Source organism: Anolis carolinensis, chromosome 4 (assembly GCF_035594765.1).
Source record: "Anolis carolinensis isolate JA03-04 chromosome 4, rAnoCar3.1.pri, whole genome shotgun sequence".
Lineage (NCBI taxonomy): Eukaryota > Metazoa > Chordata > Lepidosauria > Squamata > Dactyloidae > Anolis > Anolis carolinensis.
In genome coordinates this window covers 75,763,917-75,788,965 of record NC_085844.1, presented here as the reverse complement: position 1 = coordinate 75,788,965, position 25,049 = coordinate 75,763,917, and the positions used below count along the sequence as shown (strand labels likewise).

At 38.4% G+C, this 25,049-nt stretch overlaps 1 long non-coding RNA gene across 2 annotated transcripts in view; it reads left to right on the top strand.

The window, feature by feature from the left end:
- LOC103278564 (RNA-directed DNA polymerase from mobile element jockey) overlaps positions 1-25,049 on the top strand; it is a 406,813-nt gene that overhangs the window by 141,859 nt on the left and 239,905 nt on the right. For both annotated transcript variants that reach the window (XR_010006105.1, XR_010006102.1), the window contains exon 4: positions 6,504-6,620. This is a non-coding gene — a long non-coding RNA (RNA-directed DNA polymerase from mobile element jockey). The remainder of the gene's footprint in view (positions 1-6,503; positions 6,621-25,049) is intronic.

The window sequence follows — 25,049 nt, the reverse complement described above, 5'->3', positions numbered from 1 at the left end:
ATGCGGTCAACCTAACTCAGCCCAGATGCTGGTACATATTTATCTGTTGCTAACCTTTCATTCAAGTCCATGAATTCATCCTACCTCTCTGTATTTTTCTGTTTCTTCTATGTGTGGTGGAGCAAGAATTGCACTTAGGGATAAGTTGATTCTTTTGGACTAAAGCTATAGACAAAGTCTTTGGGGCCTCAGAGTAATTGGAAATAGGAGTTGACATGTCAAAAAAGCACTCACTTCAATTAACTACAGTGATGTTTGAACATTAACACTGAATGACTTTGGGAGAAAGATAACCAGGTTTGACGTGCTAAGAAAGTATTTTATGCAGCTGTGTGACAACGCTGAGAATTTCTCATCAAAGATTAGTTAGTGGGTCAATTAAAATTGTAGATTTGTTTTGGAAGGAGTGACTTTTAACATTTCTACTTCCTAATTGTAGTCTGTAGTTTATTTTTATTTCTTCTATCCCAGTAGAAAAAAAGCACAATGGAAAAATAGGTAATTTGTATGGTTAGTTCACTACTGCTGTTCTGGTTTGCTGTTCTGTATGAGTTGTAGAATGGGTAGTTCATTTTTGAAGACCTATTTGAACTTCTGGTGTTTTTAGCAGTTGAAACATATACAAGCAATCCCCAGGTTATGAAGAAGGTAGGTTCTGTAGGTTTGTTCTTACGCTGAATTTGTATGTAAGTTAGATCAGGTACATTTTACAGGTAGAGTTACAGGTGAAACTTCAGCTAAATTATGCATATATACACACACATACATATAGGCTTGGGATAGCATATGGAAGGGTTAACACCCTTCAGAAGATCTCACCTCACTTTCTATCCCTGTGATAGTTGGATTTTGAAAAAAATGGTTTGTTGTGGAAACAAGGATGGGTGAGAAAGCTTAAGTGGAGACACCTTTTCCCCATGATAACTCTCAGGAGTGAATTTCCCTTCCTACTTGTTCTTAACTATGAGTCATTTGTTAGTCAGATGTTTGTAACTCAGGGACTGCAGTATTTGCAATCTTGGGGTCGATATACAGTGTTTGCTTGTTTTTAAAAATAAAAAATTCTAAGATTTTTATGAAGTGAAATTTTCTGGTCAATAATATAATTATGATCTATGGTCTTTCAGTATTTCCCTAGAATTGCAGCAAATAGAAAATTCTTCTAAGAACCACCCTTTCTAAACTGTTGAATTTTGTTCGCTCCCACTCCTGCTACTAGGTGGGTGTCTGTATTTTCCTCCACCTTGACCTTTGGTTTTCTCCCCTGAATACTCTGCCAGGGTGGCTCATGTAGAACACACTGCAGCACATGATCTTTGGTGTTGTGGTGCTTAGATCCAGATGATGATGCTATTACTACTACTACTACTACTACTATTACTTTGGGGGACTAAACACTGTCCTCAAGTGGTGACAGTGCCATAAAATGTGTTTCTTGATAAATTATGATTATGAGAGAGGTGAGATATAAATATATATAATGTCATCAATAGCAACATAATTGCCAATAGCAACCAAGTCTGAAATCCTGTAGCATACTGAAGACAGTCACATCATGGCATAATGTTTTGTGCTTAGGAATCCCAGCTCAGCTATGGAAACCAGGTGAGTGACTATGGGCACGCCACACTCTCATTGCCTCAGAGGATGGTGAAGGCAAACCTTGCCAAGAAAACTCCTTGATAAGTGCTTTAGGTTTGTGATATGTGAAATGCCACAACAACGAATAATTTGAAATGTGAATCATTTTTCACAAAGTAGATCACCCGTACCTTTTAAGCTGTGCTGCATATAATTAAATAGTGTAACAGAAGTGTTGAAAACTGTTTCAGGTACACAGACTCCAACACAGGTTGTCTTAACATGATTATAGCGTGGGGAGTCATTGAACTGCATATAACCTAGCCATTTACATAATTCATGAGTTGCTAGATGGTTACAATAGCGACCCTGTCTGTAGCATTCCACTCTTTCAAAGTGTGAAGGATGGAAATTTCTCAACCACAGCAGGAGCAAATATAAGGTTGGGCTTTCAATACCGTTGCCTAATTTAAGGTCTCACTTCCACTTTGGATAAGCTGTCTAAATTGCTCGCTTGTACCTATGTCCTCTTATTTTCTTAGCCCATGTTTCCTTTTCTAGCACTCTTAATGCTGAAGCTAGTAATTCACCACTTCCCGGCCTCTTAGCTTTGGACTGAAGCCACAGTGTTTCCTTACAGTTCATCCAGTAAGAAAGGTGCTGAGATTATCTGAGTGAGTCCTCCAGGAATTGATTCAGCTAAACTTCACTTTCTCAAACAAGGACAATTTTGTACAAAAAACCCAAAACAAACTACTTTTAAAAAATGATGCATATCTAATCTATGCAAACCAATGTTATTTCCAATGTTAGGATATTTTCAATTTAATTCATGTCAGCTTGATTGGCATGGCCTTATATAGGTGGTTCCCAAACTTTTTTTGACCAGGGACCACTTTGACCGGGGACCACTCGACCAGGGATCACTTTGAACAGGGTTCACCAAAAGGGTTACGAATCCATTTCTGGTCAACTTCAGATGTGGTTTGGTTATTTGAGGTGCTGATTGAGAAATTTGCATTGGATAGACCACTTCAATTTTGGTTTCTGATACAGAACATATGCCACCAAGTAGTCGCCATCTGCTTGCCCACAGAAAACCATATTTAATAATCTAGAGCTGATCTGGTCTATCCAATGCACTTTTCTGAATCAGCACCCCAAATAACCCCAGGAACAGGCCTAAAAAGAGTCACCAAGATTTTTTTTTTGGTTGGGCTGTGTTATTATCCATGAAATTTGTCAATGTTCATGATAGAAAAAAGAAGGGGAGGTAGAAAAAAATACAAAAAGCGGAGCACAAAACCCAAGAAACTGTCCCTAACAGTTTTAACAACAACAACTACAACTACAACTACTACTACTACTTTGGGGAACTAAACAGGGTCTTACAAAGGGCTGCTTTCCCTTTACAACTCTTGTGTTTGGCAATGGCAGCTAATAATATCAATATTAATAATAACTTTGGGGTACTAAACAGGGTCTTACAAAGGGCTGTTTTCCCATTACAACTCTTGTGTTTCACAATGGGAGCTATTAATAATAATAATAATAATAATAATAATAATAATAATAATAATAATAATAATAATTACTTTGGGGGACTAAACAGGGTCTTATAAAAGGCTGCTTTCCCATTACAACTGATGTGTGGCAATGGGAGATAATAATGATAATAGTAACAACAACAACAACAAGAATAACAATAGTAATACCAACTTTGGGGGAGTCTCATTCTCTCTCTCTCTCTCTCTCTCTCTCTCTCTCTCGCTCGCTCGCTCGCTCACTTCCGCCCTGGCCTGGAAAGCCTCACAAGGCTGAGAAAGCACTGGTGAGCTCAACAACTTTCCTGCCTTCTCTCTCCCTCTCCCTCTCTCTCCCCCCTCTCTCTTGCATGCCACTGGATGAGCCTTCTCCCCCCTGGTCTGGAAGCTGAGAAAGCCCTAGTGAGGGCAATGCGCTGACTCTTCCTTCCTTCCTTCCTTCCTTCCTTCCTTCCTTCCTTCCTTCCTTCCTTCTCTCCTCTCCTTCTCTCTCTCACTCCAATGGTGGCATGCACCCCTGGCACATTTGCAGTTGCAAATTTCCCTGCATGTCTCGCACACCTTAATTTGGGTCTCGTGGCCCACTAGTGGGCCCCGGCCCACGGGTTGGGAACCACTGTTTTATATGGACCAAAGTCTAAACAAAATCCTATGAAGAAAATCTGACTCAATATAGTGTAGGCATTTGCTATCTTGAAAAAAACTTGATATAGTCTTCACGTACCTTTATAGTCAAACTTTTGTGGTGTACACTGTATATATTAATGAGTACAAGAGTGTCTGAAATAAATCTTTTGTACTATGTTTTAAATGGTGTGACCTATGAAGTAGTCCTGAGGGTTTTTGAAATGATTGGGTTTATGTTTGCAGTAAGAGACTACATCAGTAGGACTATATAATGCTTGTATATTTTTTAAATTGTATTACATTGGTTTTATTGTAAGTGGTTTAGAGTTTCTTTTGTAGAGAGACAGCATGGGGTATAAATAAACATAGATAAAAGTTTTCCCCTGACATCAAGTCCAGTCCAGTCGTGCCTGACTCTGAGGGGGTTGGTGCTCATCTCCATTTCTAAGTCAGAGAGCTGGCGTTGTCTATAGATGCATCCAGGGTCATGTGGCCGGCATGACTGCATGGAGCACTGTTACCTTCCCGCTGGAGTGGTACCTATTGTTCTACTCAAATTGCTGGTTTTGACCTACAAAGCCCTAAACGGTTCTGGTCCAACATACCTGTTTGAACGTATCTCCTCCTATGAACCATCAAGAACACTAAGATCATCTGGAGAGGCCCTGCTCTCTGTCCCACCAGCCTCGCAGGTGCGGCTGGTGGGAACGAGGGACAGGGCCTTCTCAGTGGTGGCTCCTCGGCTGTGGAACACCCTCCCCAGTAACCTCCGGAAGGCCCCAACTCTTCTGGGCTTCAGGAAGAATGTCAAGACCTGGCTTTGTGTGCAAGCATTTAATGAATAAGTACTGTATTGACATGGTCTGAACTTAGGTTTATGTGCAATGGTTCCTTTGAAGAATGGTATTAATAAGTAACTATATGTTTTAAGCTTGACTAATGTATTTTATGGATTATTGTTAATGGTTTTAAATGTGTTGCTGTTTTTATTGATCTGTTTGGCATTGAGTTTTGCTGGTTGTGGTAAACCGCCCTGAGTCCCATCGGGTGAGAAGGGTGGGGTAAAAATGTTGTAAATAAATAAATAAATACTCACATTTGCATGTTTTCAAACTGCTAGGTTGGCAGAAGTTGGGATAACAGTGGGAGCAAACCCTGCTCTCAGGATTGGAACCAATAACCTTTTGGTCAGCAAGTTAAGCCGCTGAGCAGTTTAACCCGCTGCACCATTGTGGGCTCCTATTGCTTATTATGGCTTTAAAATAAATCATGGAGTATTTTTAAGAAACAAAAACAAAACCATTTTCTGTGAGATTCAGTATGGGACTGAAGGCAGAACATAAATGTATAAATTTATCCATGTTACCTGAAACTATTTATAGAATCATGAACTTGAATACAGTAGGGCCTGTAAATATATATATATCTTTGTCTCAGCCATTCACTGTTACTGTTCAATAAAACATCATAAAAGAACATATGAGCAAGAAAAAAGCATCTTCTACTCATAAAATTCCCTCCAGTTCCCCTGACTATACTCCCACCGAAATGATTGCTATGAAAACAAATTTATTTTTCATTTTTATGTTCTAAATTATAAAATAGTAAAAACCTTTCTCAGAATTCATTCTCTTTATTTTTTTTATGACATCCATGTTATATTTAAGTTAACAGTACAGTCATGTGTGTGTATATACATAGAAGAAATAGCATGGTGTTCAGGAAGCTTCCACCATTTTAACAGCATCGTCTTAAACTTTGCAAGAGAGGGAAAAGAAGTAAACTAAATGGTCGTTTTTTCATAGCTGACCTGGAACGTTTTCATTTTCTTTGTTCAGCAATGGGCCTTCACTTACAATGCTCTTTTCTAGCTAATGCATTCTTAGCCTTAGAGGTGTTTCACTCAGTTGGTTATCACTCTCATACCTTCCAGCATTTCACAGATGAGAACTGGAATATGTTTGGGCAAGCAACATGAGAACATGATCAAGATGGAAAAGGTTATTAATGAGGAAAAACATACAGGCTAGGAAAGGCTGCAGCAGTTTGATTTTACCTTATCCTCCTAGAAGGTACAAGATTCCACTCATTTCTGTCCTTTGTACATTGAAATGATTTTGTGCAAACTACTTTTGCACCTTAAATTTAGTTAGCAGTAAACAGAAAATGTCGAGAATAAAGTGGAATGTGGGAAGAGGAGAGATTAAACTGGGACTTTTAAAAAGCTGATGAAAAAGTATAATGAAAAGGATTGATTGAAACTGTTCCTGCCAAATTTGGACAATTGGAGGGGATGCCTCTGTTGACAGATATACCATTGTGTGACAATAAGGCTGAATGAGAGGGAAATATGCTCTTAAGGTAATTTAATATTTGTTGAAATATTATGCAAACATTCAGTGGAGCTTGAATTGTCAGCACAAACCTAATTTCCTGATTGGTCCAGAGCTGACTTAAAAGTTAGATCTATGGTAGATCCAAAATACTCAAGGATAATTCATGTATGTGTGCAGGTTAGCACATGAGAAACCATCCTGAGCTGTAATAGAGTAATTCTTTATGATGAATCATAATTTATTTAAGGTCTAATACACTGAAACATCAAATGGAGTCACTGCCTTGGTGATGTAATCTATCATTTCCCGGGTTCATGTGTATAAATGTACTGTTGATGTGCACACACACACAGTAATTTCTACTGACACTAAATGACTTAAGACATTTCTCTTGTATACTCCCTCTCTTTCTCAGATATGACTCATGTCAGTACAGTGAGCGATGATGTACGTTTGATGGAGTCAGTAATTAAAGGATTTACATTCAGAACTGTGTACTGAAATTCTTCCTGTTCTAAGACAGATACCTGAGGTAAGTGAGTTATGGATTCCTGTTTAATACTACAACCCTTCCATTAAGAGCCCTACAGTTGAAAACAGAGGAATACTATGTTGATGTTTTCAGAGTGGAATAGAAATCAACTGTGATATTGTAAATACACCTTTTAATTAAAAGTGCTACACTTCCCACTTTGCTTTTCCTATTTAATAATCTTGAGGGTTTCTGTGAGAAGCAGTAAAGAAGCTTCATACACTTGTTAAAAAACAATAAAATCCAAGCTGATTCACAACCAAGCCAGTAGTTCTGTTTAAACTCTGCCCAAAATGCAAGGCTTCTCTGGAGTTTTGGCAAAACTCTAGCACATTCCCTGACTTTCCTTAATGCAGGGCTGAATCAGTTCATCATGTGTTAAAACTAGAAGTCCATGGACATCATCTGGACATCCAGGAGCAACTTCTGGTCCACTTGGGGTTTTGTGCTTGTGTGGAGAAGTCCTCATTCTCTTATGACACTGTTTCTCAAACTGTGCTCCTCCAGGTGTTTTGGACTTCAGCTCACAGAAATCCCAGCCATCTTATCAGATATTAGAAATTGTGGGAGCTGAGGTCCAAAACATCTGGAGGAGCACAGTTTGAGAACCACTGTCTTATATTATATCTACACTGTAGAATCAATGCAGTTTGATACAATTTAACTGCAGTGGCACAATGCTGTGGAATCATGGGAACTGTGGTTTCAAAAGGTCTTGGTGAGGCACAAAAGAGTTCTTGTGCCTCACCAAGCCATGGCAGTTAAATTGATATCAAACCTGGCCATGGCAGTGCTGTCAAAATATATCCCCTACAGTACCCTAAGAGCCATCACAAAATATCTTATTTAACAAATGTTTTGAAAGCATTGAAAGAGTGTAAATGTCATCATATCAGTGGACAGAAGGTGTTTTTGAAGTGAGAGGATATGATTAAAAATTATCATAAGGTAATAGCTCGCAATAGCAAGAAATAAAAAGCATAGGAAAAACTGTGGGGTTAGAGAGCTCAGCTGCCAGATTAATAACGGGGGCAAGTTACAGGGAGAGATCCACTCCCTTGTTTAAGGAGCTCCACTGGCTGCCGTTCATCTTCCGGTCCCAATTCAAGGTGCAGACCATCATCTATAAAGCCCTAAATGGTTTGGGACCCACCTACCTCCGTGACCGTATCTCCTACCATAAACCTGCCCGATCTCTGCAATCATCCGGGGAGGCCCTTTTATCACCACTGCCTATATCCCAGACCCGCCTTGTGAGTACAAGGGAGAGGGCCTTTTCTGCCGTGGCCCCTCGACTATGGAATTCACTACCCATTGAAATCAGGCAAGCTCCCACTCTGTTAGCTTTTAGGAAAGACCTGAAAACATGGCTCTTCCGCTGTGCTTTTGGTGAGTAATTACTGCTATATATTTCTTTGTTACTCCCCCCCAACATCTATCCTCCAGACTGTGCCATTTTCATGTGTCCCTGTCCAAAGTGGAGTACTCCTTTGTCCCTCTCACTCCGAGTTTTTATCTTTGTGTTCATGCGGCCTGCCCTTGTTCTTACTGTTTCTTTGATTTCTTGATGTAATGTATATTATCATCCATTGTATTGTTTTAATTGTGTTATGATATGCTGTTTTATATTTTATTTTATTGTATTGCTCTGGGCATGGCCCCATGTTAGCTGCCCCGAGTCCCCGTTGGGGAGATGGTGGCAGGGTATAAATAAAGTTTTTTTTATTATTATTATTATTATTATTATTATTATTATTATTATTATTATTATTATTATTATTATTATTATTAGAGAGAAGGGTGTTAGGCCATGTCAAAGTGGGTGACTTACAGAGACTTTAGGAAAGAGTGGGAAGTGAGTAATGTTTTAATGTTTGAAAATGGTATTACCTCTTTGCACAAGGTGTATTCTTTATGGACATTTGCATTTTAGGTCATTGATTTGTTTCTATAAGTTAAGATGATTTGCATGCAGCTTGGATGCTGCTGTCATTAGTTCCCTTTAATTGCTATATTCAGTTTTCAATCTCCATGTCTCCTTGCTAAAACACATGTGGTGCTAATTCCATTGACTCTGTAAAGATGCTGACTTGGCATCATGAGGCAGCCTGATGAAGTGATAAGTATTTCTGAGAAAAGATGCCTTTAAAAAAAAAAGAAACAAAAATAAAAGAATACCTCTCATATTGAGGTAAGTGAACAGAAAGAGACTCATTTCACATCTGGAAGACCTCAGGAGATGGTTGGCAATTATTCTGATATGACATCATATGATATTATTTTAGTTTAATGTCTAGCACTGTTCAAAATGCAAAACAGAATGTGTTAGAATCTCCATGCTGTTTAATATTTCCATCAATAGCTGTTCATAATAGCTTTCATTTTAAGGATAGTTTTTTTGGTTGATGTTTGAGTGTATGAGAGACAGATATTTGATATCTTGCAACACAGTTCTGTGGTAACACCTAATGTATTTATTATATTGAAACGTAGTATGATAGCATATATATGTCTTATCGGTGAACAACAAATGTGCATGCAGGTTTATGTTTTGCCTATTCCTGGAGATGTTAGCTTTGGCTACAGCTACATGTGCCTTGATTAGTGTAACACTTTCTGCCAAAGAGCTGCATTTGGAAATTATTAGGAAACTTTAGTGGGTTCAAATTACTGTGACCATTATGATGGCCAGGAACATGTAACTATCTTACTAAAACAGTTTCATTGGCTAGCAATTTGTTTCATAATTCACAGTTATAAAGCCTTATATGGATTGGATCCACCCCCACCTCATCCTCGTCATCTTTCCTCCAGTATCCCTGAGATTTAAAATTCCTGTAGGAAGACATTCACTCAGGTCCCATCTACACAGTCATATATTTAATGATATCATATAAGTCTACACTGACCATATAATGCAGTTTGAAACTGCAGTATGAAACTGCATTATATGGCAGTGTAGGTGTGGCCTCTTTCCCACCATTATCAGAGGCCACTTGGGTGTAGATGCAGCAGAGGGCCTTCTTGGTGGCAGATGGTGAAGCTACCTCCTATGGGAGCCTAGTCTGGACCCTCTCTCTGCCCTTCTTCTGCAGGGATTTGGTGATTAAGTGGATGTGTTGAAGTGTTTTTTTTAAAATGGAGAGGACGTGTGTTTTACTTTTAATCTTACTGGTATTATTATGTTTTTAAAATGATTTAAAACTATTTCATACTATTAGTTTTTTAATTTGACTGTTATTATTGTTATAATGATGGCTGTTGTTATGTGCCTTCAGGCCATTTTTGACTGAGGATTACTCTTTCTCCATATGGATTCCAGACTGGAGTCAGATTATAGAGTACACTCTTTAATATGAGCGCTAATTTAATTTATTTTTTTAAAATGTCCAAAATTGTTGTTTTAACCTTATTGCAAGTTGCCTTGGGTCCCATTCCAGGGAAAGACAAGATATATATTCCACTAATCACACTCTTTAGTTTTGCAGTGTTAAACATGGACATAGATAGAAATAATAAGAGAGATGGGCCGAAACTAACAAAATGAAGTTCAACAGGGACAAATGCAAGATACTTCACTTCGGCAGAAAAAATGGAAATCAAAGATACAGAATGGGGGACGCCTGGCTTGACAGCAGTGTGTGCGAAAAAGACCTTGGAGTCCTTGTGGACAACAAGTTAAACATGAGTCAACAATGTGATGCGGCTGCTAAAAAAGCCAATGGGATTCTGGCCTGCATCAATAGGGGAATAGCGTCTAGATCCAGGGAAGTTATGTTCCCCCTCTATTCTGCCTTGGTCAGACCACACCTGGAATACTGTGTCCAATTCTGGGCACCACAGTTGAAGGGAGATGTTGACAAGCTGGAAAGCGTCCAGAGGAGGGCGACTAAAATGATTAAGGGTCTGGAGAACAAGCCCTATGAGGAGCGGCTTAAAGAGCTGGGCATGTTTAGCCTGCAGAAGAGAAGGCTGAGAGGAGACATGATAACCATGTACAAATACGTGAAGGGAAGTCAAAGGGAAGAGGGAGCAAGCTTGTTTTCTGCTGCCCTGCAGACTAGGACACGGAACAATGGCTTCAAACTACAGGAAAGGAGATTCCACTTGAACATCAGGAAGAACTTCCTCACTGTGAGAGCTGTTCGACAGTGGAACTCTCTCCCCGGGGCCGTGGTGGAGGCTCCTTCTTTGGAGGCTTTTAAGCAGAGGCTGGATGGCCATCTGTCGGGGGTGCTTTGAATGCGATTTCCTGCTTCTTAGCAGGGGGTTGGACTGGATGGCCCATGTGGTCTCTTCCAACTCTACTATTCTATGATTCTATGATTCTATGATTCTAATAAGTGCATTAATTGCAGTATAGATTAGATGATCATGTCTTTGTCGCCCTGCACTTATATAGCTAACAACAACAACAACAGTAGTAATAATAATAATAATAATAATAATAATAATAATAATAATAATAATAATAGCTTTCTTTGTAGCCCTCTCTATCTCCCTGAAGGAACTGAAGAGCTTGAGGAGAAAATACTTTGTCCCAGGATCCTATAACCAGAATTCCCTCTGGCTGGTTAGAGGACCTTGAGTGATATAGTCTCCAAAGAGCAACATATCCAATCTTTGGTTACTATCCAATCTGTTGTTCAGACATAATGCTAGATTGCATGTAGTTCATGACTTTCTTTTTTGTTATCATCAGAGTTAGCAAGAAGGCAGTTCCTGAGAAAGTTTTATTTTATTAAAGAGACCATTTCTGGAGTGCATTGGGAAATCAAACTATCCCTTGAATTGTGAAATACAAGTAATAAAGTCACCACATAGATGAAAACTAGCATTAGGAAGGAAGTACAGCTGCCAATGATATTTTTGGAAATTTCACTGTCCAAATAATGAGTATGTGGAAACCCTTTAAAATTCTGTTGGATTTAGGTCATAGAAGCATTGTCAAAATTTTAGAGCTAAAGAAAAATACAAGCTGTAAGTTATTTTCAAAAATGCTTTGTTGTTTTATAAAACTGGAATGTGTATTAAAAATTATATTGTATCTAAAAAATTACCTTCCAATTCAATGTTTCATTGCCAAAATGAAAGAACTGTAAGTGTCTGCATGCTAGTGTAGAAGACCTATTCCTCAATTTTCTGGAAAACAAAATGAATAAAAATAGAGAAGAAAATTAAATCCAAGTTTTCGGATACTAAACTAAAGTTTCAAAGTGCAGGGTCACAAGGAAAATTAAATATTTAGGAATATGGGTAACTAATAAAAATCATTTATATCAAGATAACTATGGGAAGGAAGGCATGGAAAACCCTGGTTTGTGGCCAATTAATTTGATAGTGGGTTTATTCCGCATCTTCCAGGAAGGTGCAGGATAAACCCACTACTTCTGCTGTCTGGACTGCAGTCCAGACAGCTATCCCATGGTTTTCCAGGCTAAATTAGTCTGGAAAACCGTGATGACACCTTCCCCTCCCCAAAAGCCCCCCAAACTGCTTTGAAAATCACTCCTCCCCTCCCACCCCCCGGCTCTCCTGGCATGCCATTGCTTTGCGCCAGGAGAGCTGCTGGACCACTAATGAAGGCCCGATAAGATTTTTTCTTACTTTTCAAAGTGGTTTGGGGGGCTTTTGGGGAGGGGGTGACAGTGTCCGGGTGATCTCCCGGAAAGTTCCAGGAGAACATCTGGACACCCACCTCAGAAATCACATGCTTTCTGGGGTGTGTGTGGATGGGGACCTGGGAACATTCGCGTTTTTAAAACGCGAATGTTCCTGGGATAACCGTGTGGAACAGCCCTAAGAAGATTAAGAAAAACCCTAAAACGTGCTTATTGGATTTGTTTCATGAAAGAGTTGATGATGTAGAAATTTGCCAATACAGTTATGTGGCAGCGAGAATGATTATAGTTAAATTAATAATCTTACTATATTATTCATAGGGGAAAAAGAACTGCATGCTAAGGACTGTAGAAGAAAAGTACAGTAGTAGAGTATATCCAAATGGCCAAGCTCTCCAATGGCTTAAGGGTAGGAAACAAAGAAGAATTTGCTAAAAGATGGAAACTGACTTTTGGGTATTTTTTAAAAAGGACAAATAGATTTTGAAATTGCCAAATGGGGGGTTCATTAATGTAATGACAAGGACAGATTTTTGTTAGATACTAGTTCCATATGGTGTGGTATTGGAATGGGTGGTGGTTCACAGGTGGGAATAAGGAGGTGGCGGGACTAGGGAAACAACACTTTTATTTTGATTGTTGAACCTTAAAGATTGTATGTCGTTGTTGTTGTTTTTTCTCACATATCAAAATAAATATTTACTCAAAGTAATCTATAGTATGTGACTCAAATTATTCCCATTTCTTTCTTTCTCAAGGTGCTTCTGTTCTGATTTAGATGTTTGGGAAATTGAAGTCAGGTTGCAAAATAGGTTTCAGAGAGGACTTCAAAAACTGTTTTCAGAAACAACAACATAAATACAGAAGTTGAAATTTTGAAAATGAGTAGTTTTAAAAGCAGGTCACCACTTTCTTCCTTTTGAGTCACTAAATCCAGTTGTTTGGATGTCCTGATTGCTTCTAAAAATAATGCCCACTTTTAGCTACTGTTATGGCCTGGCATGCTCAGTTAGGGTGGTTAACCTTCTCTTCTGCAAAAGCCTTTCTTTGAAATTCTGGGCCAGAGAGTGGTGACGTCTATGAATCTGAACAATCTCATTTATTTTTCTGTAATTACTTTTAAATAATGTATACAGTAGAGTCTCACTTATCCAAGCTAAACGGGCCAGCAGAAGCTTGGATAAGCGAATATCTTGGATAATAAGGAGGGATTAAGGAAAAGCCTATTAAACATCAAATTAGGTTATGATTTTACAAATTAAGCACAAAAACTTCATGTTATACAACAAATTTGACAGAAAAAGTAGTTCAATACGCAGTAATGTTATGTTGTAATTACTGTATTTACAAATTTAGCACCAAAATATCACGATATATTGAAATAATTGACTACAAAAATGGCTTGGATTATCCAGAGGCTTGGATAAGCAAGGCTTGGATTAGTGAGACTCTACTGTACTTGTGCTTAGTGACATATATGATCCTGAGGAAAATTAATATTTGTGCACATTTCTTCTTGAAGAAATGCTAACTACCATTCAATGACATGATGTATTAAATATGCATTTTGCCATTTTTATTTTATTCTTCAGTAAAGCCATATTCTTTAGTAAAGTCCATAATTCCTGGGTTCATGGAGATTTAAACCTTACCCTCTTTGATTTTTTGTTTAAAATCACCCTCTGTAAGGGTTTAAAGGGGAAGCCTATTAACACTGATGGAAATTTTCCTTTAAAAAGTGAAGCGAAGTGTGACTTTTTAAATAGATAGCAAATGGGAAAAGAGGAAGCCTCCCCGCACACCTGGTCTTAATCCAAGCTGATTCCATGCATGTTTAGTGGAGAACAGAGCAGAAAAGGACTTTAAATTGTATGATAAATTCTAAATGCATTGTGTAATTTGACATCTAGAGGCAAGTTTACATCACTTTAGCCTATGGTTATTGTTATTAAGCCACATCACTACAGACCACATTTTTCACCACAACACTGCAGACCTTATAGAGGCTCTGGGAGTCATTACATTCTTGTTGTGGGTACTCATTTTCCATAGAAGCAGATGCATGTTCAGGCAGACTTTAGGTCGAATTTCTCTCATATGTCTGAAAATTATGGCTTACTATAGTTGGAAATTTTGATTTTTTTTCTTTTTATAATTTGATCAGATTGTTAGTTAAAATGTTGCGACTGCTATGTGATAATCAAATATCTGTATACATGGTCTTTACCCCTTTTAAATTGATAGAGTGCTTTGTGGGTTTTACATGAATTACTCCATGTGAATAGTTTGGTACATGTAATTCTCTGCTATGGGTGCTATGGGAGAAGGACTGAACTCACACTCTAGGATTTTTCTTTTTGCTGTGTACCTTCAGATCATTTCAACCTATGGTGACTTTTAGGAAACCCTATCATTGTTTTTGTTTTTTTGTTTTTTGCAAGATTTGTTCAGAGAGGATTTTATTTATTTATTTATTTATTTCCAGAATTTATACCCTGCCCTTCTCACCCGGGGGGACTCAGGGCGGCTTACACAGTTGGCAACATTTAATGCCAAGAACATAATAATAAAACAAAAAACAGTACATATAATCAATTAAAACTATAAAAATACATCATTAAAATACATTATAAAAATTAAAACATATGTAAATTAGATCCATTTGTCTAAAAACCTCATGCTTCAGTCTTCAATCAGACCATGTCGACGTTATCATATTACTCGTTAAAAGCTTGTGCACACAGCCATGTTTTCACAGCCTTTCTGAAACCCAGAAGAGTTGGGGCTTGTTGCATATTTGTGGGGAGGGTGTTCCACAGCTGGGGAGCCACCACCGAGAAGGCCCTGTCCCTCGTTCCCACCAGCCGCGCCTGCGAGGCAGGTGGGACCGAGAGCAGGGCCTCTCCAGATGATCTTAGGGATCTAGCTGGCTCATATGAGGAGATACGTTCGGATAAGTAAATTGGGCCAGAACGATTTGCCTTTGCCTTCCTCTAAGACAGAGAATATGTGATGCATCCAAGGTAATCCAGTGAGTTTTCATGGCTGAGAGGGAATTTGAATGGTGTTCTCAAGAGACTTAGTTCAATGCTCAAACAACTACACTTTAGGGCTCAATTATTGACAGATCTGTGTCAATAAAAGCATGCTAAGGTTCAACCCTCATATCCTAAGGACATATGGTCTATTAGTTTCAATGGGACAAACTACAGAAGAGAGAGAGAGAAGAGATGTGTGGCTTGTACAGGAGGTGTAAAGTAATCTGTGGACAAATGAAATAATGTATATCGATTCTGCTAATACAGGGATTGTACTGTATGCTTGTTGATATATTTTGTCAATTTCACCTTCCATCACTTCCCTGATCTTTAAAAAATTCAAGGGAAAGGCTTTTCGTAGGCATCTTGTTTGTTATATGGGTTGTTAAATGCGACTGTATCCAACACCTTTCAGATATTCCAAATGTGTTTCCATATAATTTCAATCCTCCTTCCATTTCTTCCCCAGCGCTTTTAATTGTCCTCTGTTGCTTTTTTTTTTTAAAAAAAATCTCTAGTGGTATAGCGCCAAAGTGCCAATGTGATAAAGGCCTTGCTGTACTTACTTCCTGAGAAGAAAATCACCCCACCCACATATTCTCTTCATAGACCATTCTTCAGTTCAGATAGGGAGTTCCCCCACCTCTTCATTCTGTGTATGTGATCTAACTCCAGGGGTGGGGATAGGAATAGCACTGTTACTAGTTTTGTCTAGTAAGTCTAGAAAGCTTTTTTTTTACAAAATCTGTAGTACTTTAATACAAAAGGAATGCCTGTGCTTCCACTGAGACATATCCCTTCCCAACCTTGCAGCTTCAATTCAAGTTGAACTGGCCAAGACATGGGATGTGATCTTTCCAAGCACAAGCACCTCCCAGAAATCCCAGCCAGTTTACCAGCTTTTAGGATTTCTGGGAGTTGAAGGCCAAAACATCTGGGGACCCACAGATTGAGAACCACTGACCTAGAGAGAGCATGAGAAGGCAAAAACATTATAAAGAGGCATGGGGACAGGAGAAGGGAAATAAGGAAGAGATGGATACATCCTGAAGGTAGAGGAATGAGGGAATAGACATACCTACTTCAATAGGATACACCTACCAGAATCAATGTGATTAACAAATGTGTCATTAAAAATTAAATCTATCATTTCAAGATATATTTGCAATAGTACAAACGGGAGGGAGGAATGACTCCAAATATTTTGTGATTAGTAACACATTGAAGATTTTTTTAAAAGCTGGTCAGGCAGCAACAAATGACACCAATCTCCTGACACATTTGTTCCATCTGGAAGAGCCCTTGCTTAGTTTGCTTAAGGTTATATAGCTTTAGCCTCATTAGTGCCAACTGGCAGGAAACCTGGAACAGTTTTGGGGGAAGGAGCTCTTTATTGTCTGGCAAGTTATTAATGTTTCATGTTTACAGGTATATTTTTACAAAAGCAATGAAAATATAGAACACATTGCATTACATTAAAACACATTACACTAGAACACATGACATTTAAACAACAACAACTACCAGCTGAAGCAGGTAACTCCTTAACTGCCATTAAAACACCAGCAAAAGAAATACAATATCACTTCTGTATCTGGGAGACCCATACCCACATTTAAACCTACTTAAAAATGTCCCTTCTTTGTAAGCCTTCCAGGTGATTCTGTGGTATTCTAAGGCAGAGTCATCCCGGACCTAGCCAATTCCTAGAAAGTTAGATTCAGAACTGTGTCTCCCATGAATTTACAAAATTTAGTAAATGAACACACACATATTTTATATATGCATTTATAAGTTAGTATTTATTTCATACAAATATATATTTTATTTACTAATGTTTAGTTTTACTTAAGAATGGTTAATTTATTATTTTTCCATTTCTGTCACTGTAGTCAGAGTGTTGCCTGATTCTTCTTCCTCCTCATCTTCATTCAACATACATACATAAGAGTGAGCTTGATGTAGTGATTTGAGCATTGGACTATGACTGGAGACCAGGGTTCAAATCTTCACTTAGCCGGAAACATACTGAATCACCTTGGACAGGTCATACTCTCTGTTTCAGAGGAAGGCAAATGCAGATCTGAACAATTCTTGCCAAAAAAGCAACCTAATAGGTTTGTTTTAGGGTGGCCAAAAGTTTGAAGCGACTTGAACGCACACAACATTATATACATATATACATACATATAATTGATATAGCAAGTAAAGGGAGAACATGTAAAACTGTATTGCATACCTGGGAGATTGCATACTTGTGACATTTCAACTGCATTAGTATTCTTATGTGTGTGCCTGTCAGCGTCTATGGCATGTGCTTGATCATTTAGTATATGTCTAATAACCCAGTGGGTTTCCATGGCTGAGTGAGGATTCAAAGCCTAGTCTGCTAGAATCTTATGACCTCATCAGACAGGGCTTACTTTAGCGACATACGCCAGTTCAGCCCTAGTTGACCCACAGAGCCTGCCGGCTCCCATCTCACAATGCAAAGGAACGTCTGGCTTGGCTCCATGGGTCAACTAGCATGGAACTGGCATATGCTGCTGCAGTGGCTACAGCATAGGGAATGGGGGAGGGAGGGGGAGAAGCCCTGTGGGTTCGGCTTAAAGGTAGGCTGGGCTATGTGGAGTGTGGGGCGATGGGTTCATCACACCCTTTGATGGCAGTCACCCGATTCACCACAAATTGTGGCAATTCCGGCGGCCGGTGTTAAGAAGTCCTTAGTCCAGCACACAAACGACCATTCTGACTCATTTTGTGAATACTGTTGGCAAACAGCACATACCGTTCATGCCTTATGATGCTAGAGCTTTAGGCAAAGAGTATACCCATCTGGAATCCTGTGGCTGCCTCCTGCAGAATTCTTGGTCTTGTGGTTTAGTGAGACCCAGGAGCCCTGTAGCTGAGTATTTTAAAGGCCCCTCCCTTAAACTATACTTTATTGTCATTGCACAAACGCAGAGGCATTTTTATGGGGTGCAGTATGCTTACAAATCTTGAAAGCAATATTTCTAGATTATTTTTTATCCTTGAGGGATAGCTGGCAGATTTTCCTCAGGAGATACCTGTTCATATTCTGCAAATAGTCCTGCCCTCCACAGACTACTTATCTGCCTCAAGTCGTGCAAAAACCAGTTATATAATTTGCCTCCAGTATGGCCAATTTTTGCTACATTCCCAGGATCAAAATGAAATGACTATTTTCCTTGAACTAAACGACATTCTTTCTAGTGGTTCTGTTACTAGTGGTTCTCCCTTTTCTCATTCTGGCATCATATATTTTCTGTTTGTGAGTATTGTGTGAAAATGTAAAGACGTAAACTCTAGGATTGCAGAGGAGCGAAGAAACAGGTGTGGTTTGCTAAGGTGGTCTTATGAATTTCAAGGCAAATTTCCCTGATTCATTTTTGAAATGTAGTTTTATAAAGCTATACTGCAAAAGTGCTACTTTATAAATGCATTATATTACTATAATGTTCTTTTAAAATAAAAATAGAAAAAAACCAATGCACATTGCCCTTATATGTTTTGGATTTAAAAGAGAAGGGAGATGGGAATAAAATGCTGCAACTGGTCTTGGGAATTGCCAGAAAATTGTATTGAGAGGTCAGGCTTTTTATGGATGTATTACAAACTCATGAATTGTAAGAAAAAATATTGCAGCATCATGTACCTTTCCAACACATTTGACCAGAAGCCCTTAATTTTGTTCCATTAAATTGCTTTAATCTCAGTAGTGCTTATCCAATGTTCTGGATTATCCAATGCATTTTTGTAGTCAATGTTTTCAATACATCATGATATTTTGGTGCTAAAATTCGTAAATAAGTAATTACTACATAGCATTACTGAGTATTGAACTACTTTTTCTGTCAAATTTGTTGTGTAACATGATGTTTTGGTGCTTAATTTGTAAAATCATAACCTAATTTGATGTTTAATAGGCTTTTCGTTAATCCCTCCTTATTATCCAACATATTCGCCTATCCAACGTTCTGCCGGCCCATTTATGTTGGATAAGTGAGACTCTACTGTAGTAACATACTTTCTTTTCAATCCTGTTAGTGAAGATTGGGATTTGGAGAGCGTTTGCCTTTCTCTGCTAGCCCTGTGCGAGTCTGCTTGATTTTTTTGATGAGCGAGACAGTGTTCTCCTTTTCACAGCCCTCAAAGGAAGTGTCTGTTGATACAGTCTGCAATCCAATAATCTCTATTATACAATTCTCTGGGAAGCCTGCAGTGGCCCTAAAATCAAGTTCTTTCACCTAAGTAGAGATGGGTCTAACCAGAACTTGCCACTTCATATCTCTTTGTTTACAGAGATTTTTGTAACAATAATGTGAAACTCAGCAGAAGACTTAAGGCTGCTTTTTTGCAGTTACCTGTGGCTTTACCTAACACAATATGTTCATAGGATCATAGAACTGGAAGACAGCACAAGGGTCACCCATTTCAACCCACTCTCATGCAGGAAAATACAATCAAAGCAGTCTTAGCAGATAACTTATTCAGCCTCTGATTCAAAACCACCAGAGAAAGAGATACCACCATGCTTCGAGGCAGCATATTCCATTGCTGAATAGCTCTTACTGTCAGGAAGTTCTTCCTAAAATTTGGTTGGCATTCTTTTAGTAGCCACTCCCTTCTTAAGACTGAGTGGTGGAACAGAACAACTAGGTTTAGAGTTTTAGGCATAATGGTTCTGAAGCCTTTGTAAGAGATAGGGTTTTTTGTGTGAACATAGTGATTAGGAATAGGGAAGCAAGATGTAGACCACACATGAAGAATTAGTGTAGGCCTTCAGGCACAGCGTGTAAGTAGGTACAAAGGAGGAATCATGGAGGGTGGGAAGGGAATCACTGACACCGGGTGTTATATCACCATAGCTGCTGACTAGCAAAGTGTATGCACACAGGAGGAAGGGTAGTCATAGAGGCACGACTTAGAAGAGGGCTCAACAGAGTTTTAGGTGAGGTGGAGCAAGACAAGACTGCAGGCAAGATAGAATGAACTTCAGCTGGGGTGAGAACGAAAAAAACAAGAGCTTCAGGTGAAGTAAGGTGAGGCTTCAGACGAGGTGAGGAAAGACTGAGCTTCAAGCAGCACAAGGTTCCAGGAGTCTGTAGAGCAAGTACTCTGGCTGAAAAATTTCTCAGACTAGGGAGCCAAAGCTTGAGGCATTTGTTATATAAGGTTTAATAAGAGCCCTATTGGTTCACCTGCAAGGACATGTTCTCTGGAGTTGCAATGAAGCAAAAGTCAGACCAGCTGCTCATTCTGCCTTCCAGGGGGAACATGGATCCTGTTGCCATGTTTTACATATTTTTTTTTATTTCTACCCCATTTCTCCCCATGGATACTCAAGGTAACTCACAGTTACATGACACTACCCAATACGTTTAAAGATGGCAAATGCAAAAATTAGAAACAATAAAAAACCAAAATATTTGTGTCATGGATATAAGTTAAAATTCAGTTAAGATATAATAAATAAAATTACATTTAAAACTCACAGTACCCCCAGAATCCCACCCACAACTCAGCAGCATTCCCCTCATCCTCCCCCAAATGCATAAAAAGGTCTTTATATTGAAGTTATTGGCATCTTATCTCTGATTTTGGAACCTAGAAAGAAGACACATCTGGTTTTCTCTGTTCTAACCAATACTGTGGACAGATAGACTTTCAAGTGCAAAGATACTTCGTTAAGGACCTTATCAGACGACCAGGGGTAAAGTGGGTTTAGTGGGAGAAATTGTGGGACAGCAGAGGGAACCATCACACACTGTTTCCTACCGACCAGGTCTGACCTCTGCCACAACATTTTCCCCGTCTGTCCCCACTTCAGCTCCTGTTGCCTTGTTCAACATTGCCAGCATGTACCCCCACAGAGTCCTACAGGAAGTAGCGCTGTGTCATGTGATGGACTCAATGGGTCTTCATGCCGGCAGTGGAGGGAAGCAGGGAGAAGGCGCTTCTCTCACTGCAGCTGATGAAGTCGTAAGTCTATATTTGTAAACCATAAAGCATATTAAACCATCCTGTCTCGATGAATGGGCGGTTAGTAAGAATTAGTAAACACCAGTGTGTTCCTCGATAACCAAGATCTTTGCATTTCCTACTAGGATTTTTATATGTTTTAACCCTTTTTAATGTTTTACTTCATTTTGTAATGGTCCCCGCATTTAACTATATTGAAAGTATATTCACATATTAGTGTTTTAAACTTATGGCTGTAAGCCACTATAACAATGACTTTGGAAATAATTAAAAGCTGCAGTCTACAATCTATTGTATGCTTATGAATGGAGCATGGATTTTGCCCCCAAATAGAATCTCTGGGATGGAATTTAGTTTAAACTGATTTCAAGGCTTTTTCCTTAGAGTTGCCCTGATACAAATGGTTGTAGAATTACTTCGTCCTGTTGCTACATTAGTAGTCCTTGCTTCATGAGATCTGTTTTGCCAAAAAAAGTCTTGTGCTAGCTGGAAACTGAAACATTTTGGATTATTTAAAGTACAGTGATACTTTGGGAACTTGACATTTTACCAAAGCTGGCTACAGGTTTTTTTTGTTTTGTTTTTTGGAAAAGGATAAAGTTGACTTTGAATTAAGGCCCAATTCTGCTTAAATTAATTTATAACCCATTCTAAAGGGGACGTATTTGAGAAATCGGGCCAATTTAAGGTCTGTGAAATAGATGTGTTGCAGTCAAACTTCCCTGAATTTACTTTTTTAAAGTGAATGAGCTGTGGTTTTGGTAAACATTGTGAAAAACAACATTTTAAGCTGTATCACATTATGTTATGGTTATACACCCTTCTGGAAAAATGGTAATTTAGAACATGGAAACAGTGGTTCCACAGAATTATATCCTTAGGGGGAAAATTAGTAATGGGGCCAGTTTGAATATTACAATCCTGGTACGACTGCTACCACCACCACCCCAATTCCATCTGGTGGGCATGGTATACAAGCTGTAATGTTTATAAACCATTTGCCACATCCGTTGAGGATTATTCCAATTTCTGTTCAAAATGATTTCCTTGGGAGAAAACAATGACCTAAATCTCTGCAGTTTTGCTTTCTCAAAGATACATCAGTGGAATAGGTTTCCACGTACAACTGTTTAGAATTACACTACCAGAGGGTAATAGAAGTGAACAGAAGTGTTAAACTGGTGATAGATAATGTTAAGTCAGATTTTTTTGCCAGATGTTTGTTTTTCCTAATACTTACTCCAACTGTGCTAAGCTCATTCACACTGACTCATCCTACAGGCTTCCAACACTGTATGTTTTGTAATTGGAGGAGACAGCAATAAACCTGGCTTTGCTAAGATGGCTACTGTCCCAACTTTAAGCTTTAGGTTAGCTTAAGTTTTTTTTAAAACCTGTAAAAGATCTGTTCTTCCTCTTCATCTATGAAGTAACCACTTTTAGAACTGCAGGTAACTCAAGGACTAGCAAATTTAATTTTCAGTTGCCTGTCTTGACAGTTCTCCTTGGTTGGGTGCTAAAGGATTAGTTGTTATCTGCAAGTGATGAAAGTAGCTTGAGCCTTAAAAAATACATTAACAGGCAACATATGCCTGGATTTAGATATGACTTGGTTTAGATCAGTGTGCTGCAAAAGAAAAAAAAACTTGTGTGAAAATGTTGAAACAGGATATTATATGCTGCTGTTTTTTTAACCTTGCTCATAACAATTTGATCCTGCCAAACAATGCTCTTTTTATTTATTTATTTATTTTACAGTTTTAATAACTTTCTGAAACATTCTACATTATAGTTCAGCTTTGTTTGTGATATAGATGAAGCACAATACAGTATAAAATACAGTGTAACTATAAAAAGTAAAGAAAACAACTTTGCATGTCAAAATCATTATGCTCAGAAGTGGGCCTGTCATAACATGCACCTAAAGCTGTGTAGGTTTTGAGGGCCAAAGGTTGCATGTGAGAAGATATTCCTTTTAAAAGTTTTCTTCTATGGAAGATGGAAAGAGATTGAATTTTTATTAAATCTTTATATCTCGGGGAGAGGGGGATTTCTCTTCTGTACAACACAAAATTGTAGAGAATAGAGAAAAGTCTTTACAAAGTCTCACAGGCTCCTTCTACACTGCCATATAAAATCCAGATCTATTTTGAACAGGATTATATGGCAGTGTAAACTCAAATAATTCAGTTCAAAGCAAATAATATGGATTATCTTTTCTGATAATCTGGATAATATAGCAGTGTAGATCCAGCCACAGATTTCATTGTGAGAAGGAATGGATCTGAAAATGAAATTCCATCTAATGAGCATTAAGCATACATCAAACCTTTCTTTTGACCAGCTCTTTTCCTACAAATGAGGGGCTCTGACTTCCTTGTTCTATGTGCAGTTGTGTGTCACACAAGTATATGGATAGAAGGGCATGCAAAAAACGTACAGTGACTACCATGTGATGGGGGTAGTGAATTCAATCTGTATTTGAGTCCAAACTTTTTAAGTAGGTGTTGCATGTGTTTTGGTGATTGGCTCAAATATCTTGGCTAGCATATTTAAAACTCAGAATAAATCTCTGGCTCTATCAACACTGCTCTGGCAACCTCTGTTTCCTATCAGAATGGGCCCTCAATGACTTTCCATATTTTCCAAACAGATTTTTTTCTTGCTGCACTGTATCCCTGCTTCCCCTTGTGTAATGATTTGTGGTGTTCTGCATTTCATTATTATGGAGAAATAGGATATTGCCAACCCTAAAAACTGTATTAATCCTTCTACCCGTTCTTTGGTAACTATATTTCTGGCATAACTGAGGCACTCTAAATCAACTTAACATGCTCTATAAACTAAGATTCTATCTGGCTTATCTTTGAACTAGTTTACAGTGTGGTTCCCTGCACATTTTTGTAAAAGGTTAACAAAACTGTTTAGACGAGTTTAATGGCTGTGCACCAATCTGCAACATCAAGTTAATTAATGGACCTTGTTTCTGGAGTGAATTCTTTAATTGCTCCTTATTTACTGGGGCGGGGGGGGGGCATAATTTTCATTAAGGCAGTTGTCTGGATTGTTCCTTTACCTTGTGAATGCAGATCTTGTTGAGATACATTTCACATGCATATATCTTGCTCCTCTTCTGAACCTTCTCTAAAGTGAAGCATCGTCTTGGAAGCATGTAATTATAATTTGCATGTGGGCGTAGCACAATTTCAGTTGCTGCCTGTTTTTAACAGAAACCAATGCAATTGCATACTGGAATATAAATGTCACTTTATGACGTAATTTGTTGACCCTTTCAAGACAAATCAGTAAATACAATGGAAATGGAAATCAATATTTTGCATTCTATGTCATTTCCCTTGTCTTCTGTGTTTTCAGCAACACACCTGCAAACATTGTAATCATTTTTCTTGAACAAAGTAAGAAAGCAATAGTTTTCTAGTTTAATGTCACAAACTGAATGAATAGGAAACATTTCAGAGTCATCATATTGGCTATACAGGAAAATACAAGCAAAATCCACAAAAGAGCAAAAACGTAATTGGCCAACAACAATGTACAAAACACTTCATGCAAACTTTTGGAACTATGCTACTTTCTCCATCACAAGGAGATTGTTGACAAATCACAAAGGAGAATAAAAATGAGAGAGGCAGTGGCTTACATTTTGTATCAGCTGTTTTTTTTTTTAATTGTTGTTCCCTCGTTCCTGAGGAATACCTGCAGAGGCATTTCCTCCAAATTTTGGCCATGTGAGGAATATATTTTCT